The sequence below is a fragment of the Barbatula barbatula genome (assembly GCF_947034865.1).
Source record: "Barbatula barbatula genome assembly, chromosome: 23".
In the NCBI taxonomy this organism is placed as follows: domain Eukaryota; kingdom Metazoa; phylum Chordata; class Actinopteri; order Cypriniformes; family Nemacheilidae; genus Barbatula; species Barbatula barbatula.
In genome coordinates this window covers 159,229-170,999 of record NC_136786.1, presented here as the reverse complement: position 1 = coordinate 170,999, position 11,771 = coordinate 159,229, and the positions used below count along the sequence as shown (strand labels likewise).

The 11,771-nt window shown below is 42.1% G+C and overlaps 1 protein-coding gene across 2 annotated transcripts in view; it reads left to right on the top strand.

Moving 5' to 3' along the window:
• ahrra (aryl-hydrocarbon receptor repressor a) overlaps positions 1-11,771 on the top strand; it is a 29,351-nt gene that overhangs the window by 5,291 nt on the left and 12,289 nt on the right. The window lies entirely within an intron of this gene.

The window sequence follows — 11,771 nt, the reverse complement described above, 5'->3', positions numbered from 1 at the left end:
AGATCTTGTCCTGTTGTTGTGTCAGTGTTGTGTGTGTTGTGTCAGTGTTGTGTCAGTGTTGTGTCAGTGTTGTGTCAGTGTTGTGTCAGTGTTGTGTCAGTGTTGTGTCAGTGTTGTGTCAGTGTTGTGTCAGTGTTGTGTGTGTGTTGTGTCAGTGTTGTGTTGTGTTGTGTTATGTTGTGCTGGTTGTTGCTCTTCTGTCGTGACAGGACTTGACGTATCTCGCCGTCAGGTTTGAGCTGATGGGCTTTTCTCCCAGTATGTATGAGATCTTGTCCTGTTGTTGTGTCAGTGTTGTGTGTGTTGTGTGTGTTGTGTCAGTGTTGTGTGTGTTGTGTTGTGTCAGTGTTGTGTGTGTTGTGTCTGTGTTGTGTTGTGTCTGTGTTGTGTGTGTTGTGTCAGTGTTGTGTGTGTTGTGCTGGTTGTTGCTCTTCTGTCGTGACAGGACTTGACGTATCTCGCCGTCAGGTTTGAGCTGATGGGCTTTTCTCTCAGTATGTATGAGATCTTGTCCTGTTGTTGTGTCAGTGTTGTGTCAGTGTTGTGTCAGTGTTGTGTGTGTTGTGTCAGTGTTGTATCAGTGTTGTGTGTGTTGTGTCAGTGTTGTGTGTGTTGTGTCAGTGTTGTGTGTGTGTTGTGTGTGTTGTGTTGTGTCAGTGTTGTGTCAGTGTTGTGTCAGTGTTGTGTCAGTGTTGTGTCAGTGTTGTGTCAGTGTTGTGTCTGTGTTGTGTCTGTGTTGTGTTGTGTCAGTGTTGTGTCAGTGTTGTGTGTGTGTTGTGTCTGTGTTGTGTCAGTGTTGTGTGTGTTGTGTCTGTGTTGTGTCAGTGTTGTGTGTGTTGTGTCAGTGTTGTGTCAGTGTTGTGTGTGTTGTGTCAGTGTTGTGTTGTGTGTGTTGTGCTGGTTGTTGCTCTTCTGTCGTGACAGGACTTGACGTATCTGGCCGTCAGGTTTGAGCTGATGGGCTTTTCTCCCAGTATGTATGAGATCTTGTCCTGTTGTTGTGTCAGTGTTGTGTTGTGTTGTGTTGTGTCAGTGTTGTGTTGTGTCAGTGTTGTGTCAGTGTTGTGTCAGTGTTGTGTCAGTGTTGTGTCAGTGTTGTGTCTGTGTTGTGTCAGTGTTGTGTCAGTGTTGTGTCAGTGTTGTGTCAGTGTTGTGTCAGTGTTGTGTCAGTGTTGTGTGTGTTGTGCTGGTTGTTGCTCTTCTGTCGTGACAGGACTTGACGTATCTCGCCGCCAGGTTTGAGCTGATGGGCTTTTCTCCCAGTATGTATGAGATCTTGTCCTGTTGTTGTGTCAGTGTTGTGTGTGTTGTGTCAGTGTTGTGTGTGTTGTGTCAGTGTTGTGTTGTGTGTGTTGTGCTGGTTGTCGCTCTTCTGTCGTGACAGGACTTGACGTATCTCGCCGTCAGGTTTGAGCTGATGGGCTTTTCTCCCAGTATGTATGAGATCTTGTCCTGTTGTTGTGTCAGTGTTGTGTGTGTTGTGTGTGTTGTGTCAGTGTTGTGTGTGTTGTGTGTGTTGTGTCAGTGTTGTGTCAGTTGTGTGTGTTGTGTCAGTGTTGTGTCAGTGTTGTGTGTGTTGTGTCAGTGTTGTGTGTGTTGTGTGTGTTGTGCTGGTTGTTGCTCTTCTGTCGTGACAGGACTTGACGTATCTCGCCGTCAGGTTTGAGCTGATGTGCTTTTCTCCCAGTATGTATGAGATCTTGTCCTGTTGTTGTGTCAGTGTTGTGTGTGTTGTGTCAGTGTTGTGTCAGTGTTGTGTGTGTTGTGTCAGTGTTGTGTTGTGTGTGTTGTGCTGGTTGTTGCTCTTCTGTCGTGACAGGACTTGACGTATCTGGCCGTCAGGTTTGAGCTGATGGGCTTTTCTCCCAGTATGTATGAGATCTTGTCCTGTTGTTGTGTCAGTGTTGTGTCAGTGTTGTGTCAGTGTTGTGTCAGTGTTGTGTGTGTTGTGTCAGTGTTGTGTTGTGTTGTGTTATGTTGTGCTGGTTGTTGCTCTTCTGTCGTGACAGGACTTGACGTATCTGGCCGTCAGGTTTGAGCTGATGGGCTTTTCTCCCAGTATGTATGAGATCTTGTCCTGTTGTTGTGTCAGTGTTGTGTGTGTTGTGTGTGTTGTGTCAGTGTTGTGTGTGTTGTGTCAGTGTTGTGTGTGTTGTGTGTGTTGTGTCAGTGTTGTGTGTGTTGTGTCAGTGTTGTGTGTGTTGTGCTGGTTGTTGCTCTTCTGTCGTGACAGGACTTGACGTATCTGGCCGTCAGGTTTGAGCTGATGGGCTTTTCTCTCAGTATGTATGAGATCTTGTCCTGTTGTTGTGTCAGTGTTGTGTGTGTTGTGTGTGTTGTGTCAGTGTTGTGTGTGTTGTGTCAGTGTTGTGTGTGTTGTGTGTGTTGTGTCAGTGTTGTGTGTGTTGTGTCAGTGTTGTGTGTGTTGTGCTGGTTGTTGCTCTTCTGTCGTGACAGGACTTGACGTATCTCGCCGTCAGGTTTGAGCTGATGGGCTTTTCTCCCAGTATGTATGAGATCTTGTCCTGTTGTTGTGTCAGTGTTGTGTGTGTTGTGTGTGTTGTGTCAGTGTTGTGTGTGTTGTGTTGTGTTGTGTCAGTGTTGTGTGTGTTGTGTCTGTGTTGTGTTGTGTCTGTGTTGTGTGTGTTGTGTCAGTGTTGTGTGTGTTGTGCTGGTTGTTGCTCTTCTGTCGTGACAGGACTTGACGTATCTCGCCGTCAGGTTTGAGCTGATGGGCTTTTCTCTCAGTATGTATGAGATCTTGTCCTGTTGTTGTGTCAGTGTTGTGTCAGTGTTGTGTCAGTGTTGTGTCAGTGTTGTGTGTGTTGTGTCAGTGTTGTATCAGTGTTGTGTGTGTTGTGTCAGTGTTGTGTGTGTTGTGTCAGTGTTGTGTGTGTGTTGTGTGTGTTGTGTTGTGTCAGTGTTGTGTCAGTGTTGTGTCAGTGTTGTGTCAGTGTTGTGTCAGTGTTGTGTCTGTGTTGTGTCTGTGTTGTGTTGTGTCAGTGTTGTGTCAGTGTTGTGTGTGTGTTGTGTCAGTGTTGTGTGTGTTGTGTCTGTGTTGTGTCAGTGTTGTGTGTGTTGTGTCAGTGTTGTGTCAGTGTTGTGTGTGTTGTGTCAGTGTTGTGTTGTGTGTGTTGTGCTGGTTGTTGCTCTTCTGTCGTGACAGGACTTGACGTATCTCGCCGTCAGGTTTGAGCTGATGGGCTTTTCTCCCAGTATGTATGAGATCTTGTCCTGTTGTTGTGTCAGTGTTGTGTTGTGTTGTGTTGTGTCAGTGTTGTGTTGTGTCAGTGTTGTGTCTGTGTTGTGTCTGTGTTGTGTCAGTGTTGTGTCAGTGTTGTGTCAGTGTTGTGTCAGTGTTGTGTCAGTGTTGTGTCAGTGTTGTGTCAGTGTTGTGTCAGTGTTGTGTGTGTTGTGCTGGTTGTTGCTCTTCTGTCGTGACAGGACTTGACGTATCTCGCCGTCAGGTTTGAGCTGATGGGCTTTTCTCCCAGTATGTATGAGATCTTGTCCTGTTGTTGTGTCAGTGTTGTGTGTGTTGTGTCAGTGTTGTGTGTGTTGTGTCAGTGTTGTGTTGTGTGTGTTGTGCTGGTTGTTGCTCTTCTGTCGTGACAGGACTTGACGTATCTCGCCGTCAGGTTTGAGCTGATGGGCTTTTCTCCCAGTATGAATGAGATCTTGTCCTGTTGTTGTGTCAGTGTTGTGTGTGTTGTGTGTGTTGTGTCAGTGTTGTGTGTGTTGTGTCAGTGTTGTGTCAGTGTTGTGTCAGTTGTGTGTGTTGTGTCAGTGTTGTGTCAGTGTTGTGTGTGTTGTGTCAGTGTTGTGTGTGTTGTGTGTGTTGTGCTGGTTGTTGCTCTTCTGTCGTGACAGGACTTGACGTATCTCGCCGTCAGGTTTGAGCTGATGGGCTTTTCTCCCAGTATGTATGAGATCTTGTCCTGTTGTTGTGTCAGTGTTGTGTGTGTTGTGTGTGTTGTGTCAGTGTTGTGTGTGTTGTGTCAGTGTTGTGTGTGTTGTGTGTGTTGTGTCTGTATGTATGAGATCTTGTCCTGTTGTTGTGTCAGTGTTGTGTGTGTGTTGTGTCAGTGTTGTGTGTGTTGTGTCAGTGTTGTGTGTGTTGTGTCTGTGTTGTGTGTGTGTTGTGCTGGTTGTTGCTCTTCTGTTGTGACAGAACTTGACGTATCTCGCCGTCAGGTTTGAGCTGATGGGCTTTTCTCCCAGTATGTATGAGATCTTGTCCTGTTGTTGTGTCAGTGTTGTGTGTGTTGTGTCAGTGTTGTGTCAGTGTTGTGTCTGTGTTGTGTCTGTGTTGTGTGTGTTGTGCTGGTTGTTGCTCTTCTGTCGTGACAGGACTTGACGTATCTCGCCGTCAGGTTTGAGCTGATGGGCTTTTCTCCCAGTATGTATGAGATCTTGTCCTGTTGTTGTGTCAGTGTTGTGTCAGTGTTGTGTTGTGTGTGTTGTGTCTGTGTTGTGTGTGTTGTGTCAGTGTTGTGTGTGTTGTGTCAGTGTTGTGTGTGTTGTGTCAGTGTTGTGTGTGTTGTGTTGTGTGTGTGTGTTGTGCTGGTTGTTGCTCTTCTGTTGTGACAGAACTTGACGTATCTCGCCGTCAGGTTTGAGCTGATGGGCTTTTCTCCCAGTATGTATGAGATCTTGTCCTGTTGTTGTGTCAGTGTTGTGTGTGTTGTGTCAGTGTTGTGTCAGTGTTGTGTCTGTGTTGTGTCTGTGTTGTGTGTGTTGTGTCAGTGTTGTGTGTGTTGTGTTGTGTGTGTGTGTTGTGCTGGTTGTTGCTCTTCTGTTGTGACAGAACTTGACGTATCTCGCCGTCAGGTTTGAGCTGATGGGCTTTTCTCCCAGTATGTATGAGATCTTGTCCTGTTGTTGTGTCAGTGTTGTGTGTGTTGTGTCAGTGTTGTGTCAGTGTTGTGTCAGTGTTGTGTCTGTGTTGTGTCTGTGTTGTGTGTGTTGTGCTGGTTCTTGCTCTTCTGTCGTGACAGGACTTGACGTATCTCGCCGTCAGGTTTGAGCTGATGGGCTTTTCTCCCAGTATGTTTGAGATCTTGTCCTGTTGTTGAAACTGCTTGAAGTCTTTGTGGAAGTTTGTGAACTGGGGGAAGAATGTTTCTCTGATGTCCGTATAGTTTGGACACGAGGTTAAGAAGTGCAGCTCTGTTTCCACTTGTCTCTGTGTGCAGTGTGGACACAGTCGCTCTTCTCTTGGAGTCCATGTCTGTCTGTGTCGGCCCGTCTCCACAGTGAGCTTGTGTTCACTGAGTCTGTACATGGTCAACACTTTTCTTAGTTTAGGGTCTGATACGCTTTTGAGGTATTCTGCCGCTTTATATTCTCTGTTTAATGAACGATAGCATTCAAGTTTACTTTGCTGAGCTGTTGCTTCTGTCCAGTGTTTGAGATATTTTTCTTTTTGTGTTTTTATCATTTGGTTCATTCTGGCTGGAGTTTGGGGTTCAGTTGGACACGTTTGGGGTTTTAGAGTTAGTTCTGAGATCAGTTGGATGAGACAACTTTTCTCTGGGTTCAGCTCCTGATGACGTAAGGCTTTGTGATGGAGTGATTCTGTATCGCTGTTCTTAAGGTGGTTATAGAATTTAATCGCTCTTTTTTGTATTTTAATTATTAGAGGATATAGTCCTAATTCTGCTCTGCAGGCGTTGTTTGGGGTTTTGCGTTGTACCCGTAGAATGTTTTTACACATTTCTGTTTGCAGGGTCTCAGTTGGGTGTTTGTCCCATTTGGTGAACTCTTGGTTGGTGAGGGGACCCCAAACCTCACATCCATAAAGTGCTATTGGTTCTATAACGGATTGGATTATTTTAAGCCAAATTCCAGCTGGGATGTGGATTTTTATATTCCTTTTGATAGCGTAAAAAGCTCTTCGTGCCTTGTCTCTCAGGTCGTTCACTGCCTTGTTTAAGTTTCCGGTGTTACTGATGTTTATACCGAGATATGTGTAGTTTTGGGTTTGCTCTAAAGGCACGTTGTTGAGTTTAATGTTGTGATGTTGGTTTTGTCGACTATGCCTTTTCTGGAATATCATAACTTTGGTCTTTTTAAGGTTCACTGATAACGCCCATGTTTGACAGAAGGTGTGCAGGATGTCTAGATGTTGCTGTAGAGCCTCTTTTGTGGGTGACAGCAGCACAAGATCATCTGCAAACAGAAGGCATTTCACTTCAGTGTCTAGTAGGATGGGACCGGGTGCTGGTGACTGTTCTAAAGCCCGAGCTAATTCATTAATGTAGATGTTAAATAGAGTAGGACTCAGACTACAGCCCTGTCTTACTCCACGACTCTGGGAGAGGAAGTCTGTGTGCTTGTTGCCTATTTTAACTGCAAATTTGTTATCCGTGTACATTGATTTGATAATGTCGTAGGTTTTTCCTCCAATGCCGCATTGAATAAGCTGAAAGAAAAGCCCCTCATGCCAGATTGAGTCAAAAGCTTTTTTAAAGTCAACAAAGCATGAGAAGAGTTTTCCTTTATTTTGGTTAATTTCTTGGTCGATTAGAGTATGAAGGGTATAAATATGATCTGATGTGCGGTATTTTGGTTGGAAACCGATTTGGCATTTTCTCAGAATGTTTCTGTCATTTAGAAAGTTGGTGAGTCGGCTGTTGAGGATGTTACAGAAGAGTTTACCTAAGTTGCTGTTTACGCATATTCCGCGGTAGTTATTTGGGTCGAATTCGTCTCCGCTTTTATGGATTGGGGTAATAAGACCTCGGTTCCAGATGCTAGGGAATATATCTGTATTAAGGATGGTGTTTAACAGTTTGAGGATGGCAAGTTTGAATTTTTGGTCTGTGTTTTTAATCATCTCATTAAGAATGCCATCAATTCCGCTTGCTTTTCTGGATTTAAGTTTGCAGATATTATCACATAGTTCCTCTAGTGTAATTTGGTAATCTAAAGGGTTTTGGTAATCTTTTGTAAGACATTTAATTTGTCTGTCCTCAAGGGTGAAACCAGGACAAGAGGATTGTTCAAGCTTTGTGGCCAATTCATTGATATAAATATTGAATAATGTCGGGCTTAGAGAACATCCTTGGCAAACTTTTGAGAAAACATTTGTTGTCCTTATACATGTTCTTTATTACATCATAAACTTTTCCTCCTATTCCACTCTGGATGAGTTTTAGAAAGAGCCCGTTGTGCCAAACCCAATAAAAGGCCTTTTTAAAATCTATGAAGCAACTAAATATTTTCCCTTTTTTTGTTTGATTAACATGTTTCTTTATAAGTGTGTATAATGTGTATATAGGATCAGTTGTCCTTTGTTTGGGCAAAAATCCAATTTGACAATTATTTAGACTTTTGTTTTCTTGTAGAAACGCACTAATCGGTCAATAATAATGGAGCAGAATAGTTTGCCGAGGTTACTGCTTACGGTTATACCCCTGTAGTTATTAGGGTCACATTTGTCCCCTTTTTTGAAGATCGGAGATATTTGACTTTCTTTCCATTCCTCAGAAAAGTGTCCTGATCTTAATAACAAATTGAATAATTGGAGAATGGCATCTCTTAATCTTGGGCTGCTATATTTCAACATTTCATTATTTATTCCGTCTGGAAAAGAGATTTTATTTTTTCTGTTAGGTCATTTAATGAAATAGGACTGTCTAATAGTGTCATGTGGTCTTTAATGTTGTGTTCTAGTTCATGTAGTTGGGAGGTCAGGTGTTTTTGGGTGGGGTTTGGATCATTTTGTGTATAAAGGTTGCCAAAATGTTCGGTCCAAATATGTGAATCAGTGATGGGAATGTGTTTTTCTTTTTGAGTCTTATTTAAATGGTTCCAAAAGTCCCAAAATGAATTTTGGTTAACTGCTTCTTTAATCATGTTAAACTTAGTGGTCATATGTTCAGCTTTTTTCCTCTTTAACATTGACTTATATGTTTTAAGGGTGTGTTGATAGAGGGCACATGTCTTGTGGTCTGAAGGGTCTCTGTGTTTTTTATTTGATAACATTCGTAATTCTTTTCTAGAGATTTGACATTCTTTATCAAACCAGTCAGCTTTGTCAATCTCTTTTTTGTCGTCTTTCAATTTGATTATTTTCAAAGATTTGTTGGCCACTGTCAAAAAATATGATGTCATTGTTTTGTTGCCAGATTGATGCTTGTTTCATCTTCTTTAAATCTAGAGAGAAGAAATGTGTCTATCATGTTTTCAGTACGAGTCTTGTGGAGCTCTGCTTCATATTGTTCACGACTGGATTTCCTCCAGTAAAATCTTCTCGGCAGGGGAAACAGTTTGGGTTTGTGATGTGAAGATGGTAAAAGATGAAGTGCTTTATTTAAACCAATGACTATGTGGCAGTGGTCTGATAAATGTATGACTGTGAAATAATTGATCTTGTTTTGGTCTAAATCTGTGATGGCGTAGTCAACGGTGCTGCTGCCCAGAGGTGAGCCGTATGTAAACTGACCCATAGAATCGCCTTTTGTTCGCCCGTTAACTATGTATAGACCCAGACTTTTGCACATCTGTATGACTTGTTTGCCGTTTTTGTTTACAGTGTCATCATAGTTATGACGTGGTTAGTTACTTCGTTTTGCTGTACATTTAAAATGTTGATATATTTATCTCCAGTAGAACTTATGTAGTCCAGTTCTTTCCCAGTTATTCCATTGAAGTCCCCCATTAACAGAACTGATCCTAAAGACGGGAACTGAATGATCTCCGACTGTAATGTAGGGGAAAATGTCTTCATCATAATAAGGAGACTCGTGTGGAGGGATGTATGCGGCACACATGTATGTGTCCTCATCTGAACACAGGAGTTCTCTTTTCAATTTTAGCCAAAATAGTTGTTCTTTAAACCACACAATTATTATTTTATTACCTGAATCCCGTCCATTTTTCACTTGAGGACGCTTAACGTCTCGGTTACGTATGTAACCTCCGTTCCCTGATGGAGGGAACGAGACGTTGTGTCGACAGAATGGCATGAAGGACACAACGTCGAGAGACCGACAGAAAGGGAACTGATGGTACAAATATTTCCTTGTAGTTTAAAGGAGCGCAGATTTGACATCCTAACCGACTCCAGGTCTCAAGTAATATTATGATATCAGAACTATTTACAATATTTACAAGGTCAGGGTTTCTGTGTTTCTCTCCAAAAGCAGAAGAATACATCCCCTGAATGTTATAGCATGTTATCTTTAGAGATGACATTATGTTATTGTTTTCTTTTAACCAGAAATAATGTATGATTTCCCTTTACACTATGCAGATAAAAGGCAATATTGCAGAGTAAATAACAATATTAAAGTAAATCAAGGAGTAAATTAACACAAAATAAACATGTAAATGAAGAAAGGAATGTACCTAACTAACTACACATGGATTGTTAGGATATTTAGTGTAAGAAGTAAGAAGAGTTTCAGCATGTGTTTGGTCTGCTCTCGTCATGGACACAGTGTGTTTTGTGAGGGCTTCTTAAGGTTGCCTCCTAGTGTCTTTGCAATCAGTTTCATGCCGTCTCGATGGATGTGTGATCGTATAGATGGTCATGACCAGACCATGCAGGCTGTTTTCAGACGTCTGTTCTTCTACCGGTGAGGTCGTTGGTTCCGGTGTGTAATATGATGTGTGTTGGTGTCCCCAGCACATCTTCTCTCAGTAGATTTAGTGCATTGATTTGGCGGCCCAGTGTGCTAGTAGATTTAATTCACTCACGCAGCGTCATGGAGTAAAGGTTGCGTGCGCGGGGTGTGTGGAGGAAGGCACTTTAGCAGTAGGGGATGTGATAGGACATGATTTTGTGTTAGCAGCATCTAAAAGGAATAATGCCATTGTCCTTTTTTGTGCAACAGTGTGGAAAAAGCTAACAAGGTGGTTGAGAAAGGTATTGCGATCCAAGGTTTGTTTACTCTGGTATATCCTCTCTCAACCCCCCCAGGAAAAGTGATCATTTAAAACATCACTCCTTTTATCAAAGATGAGATGGTGATTAAAGAACTATCGTATTTTGGTAAAGTGATCGCTCCAGTGAAGAACATCAAAATAGGAAGTTAACAAGACCTGATTTAACACATGGTGTCCTTTGAAGGCGATTTACCTTTATGATTTTGGAGAGAAATAGAACTGAGCTAGAACTAAATATGAATATTTATACTAAATATGACTTTGACTGCACCGTGTTTGTTACCACATATATTTTGAAATGTTTTGGGTATAGAAAATCTGGACATTTAATGAGCAAATGCCCTGAGCACAGAGCTCATAACACTAGAGAAAAAAGTAATTGAAATGAAACTGCAGGAGAAACTGAAAATGAAGAACTTGTTGGTGATGTCAATGTAACAAATAATGACACAACCCCTAGCATATGCGATCAGACAGCAGCAACTGCTAATGAAAAGATAATGTCAAACGATCTAAATTTGATCAAATTCGATGTTATATCAAGTGAGATCAATGAAATCGTCATTGAAAACGTGGATAAAGTTGGTGGTGTTGAAAGTGAGGAACACAGGCTAGTATGAGTCAGTGTTCTGATATGGAGTCAGTGGTTGAAGGTATGAACCATGATGACAATTCCTTAATGGACATGTATCAGGTTGTGTTCAAAGCACCATTAAAGAGGAAAAAGTTCAGGAAAAGTATTGTTTTAAAACACGCAAATAAAGTGGAAAAAAACAAGAGGAAAGTAACGTGGGAATTGACGATGTTAGTGAGAGTGAATACGCTGACTCAAGTGCTTCAGTTTGTTTTCAAGCAAGTCGGACATGTGGCAATTATGAGGCAGATGAAATTCAGAATTTCCTAAAATTGACAAAAAATGCCAGAGGTATTTGAGAATTTGTAAATACATTCCAGATCCCAGGCGACTTGTTGAAAGCATAAAGGTTTCGATGGGCGAGTGTCGAATTCAAGAAGTCTTTAGACAATTTTTTTTTAAATTATTATACACCTGTCTCATGTCTAGTCTTTTTTTGTGCTGCAGTCTTCCAAAATGACTGACCACGTTGAATGTGAATGAACCCAGGGAGCACAGAAAAAGAGCAGAGTTAAATGAAGTATTATGAAATTAAATAAAATTGATGTTTTTTTGTTCAAGAAACACACAGCAATGAAGATAGTTCTATAAGGCTTTCTGGGGTATTATTTTAGAAGATCTGCAAGCAGTTCTCAGTGATAGTTTAGCCGGAGGGCTACTACCGCTGAGTAGCCGTAGAGCAGTTCTCACCCTCTTACCTGTGAGATTGGGTGATATCAAAAACTGGAGACCTGTGTCTCTATTGTTCTCAGACTATAAAATATTATCCAAAGTATTAGCAATTCGATTATGGAAACACACACACACACACACACTCTCTACACATGCAGTGTACACACACTAAACACACACACACACTCACTGCACACACACACACACACAGACACACTCTACACATGCACTGTACACACACTAAACATACACACTGTGCACACACACTGAACACGCACTGTACACACACTGAACTGCAGTGTACACACACACACACACACACACACGCATTGTACACACACACACACACACACACACACACACACACACACACACACACACACACACACACACACACACACACACACTCTCTACACATGCAGTGTACACACACTAAACACACACACACACTCACTGCACACACACACACTCTACACATGCACTGTACACACACTAAACATACACACTGTGCACACACACTGAACACGCACTGTACACACACTGAACTGCAGTGTACACACACACACACACA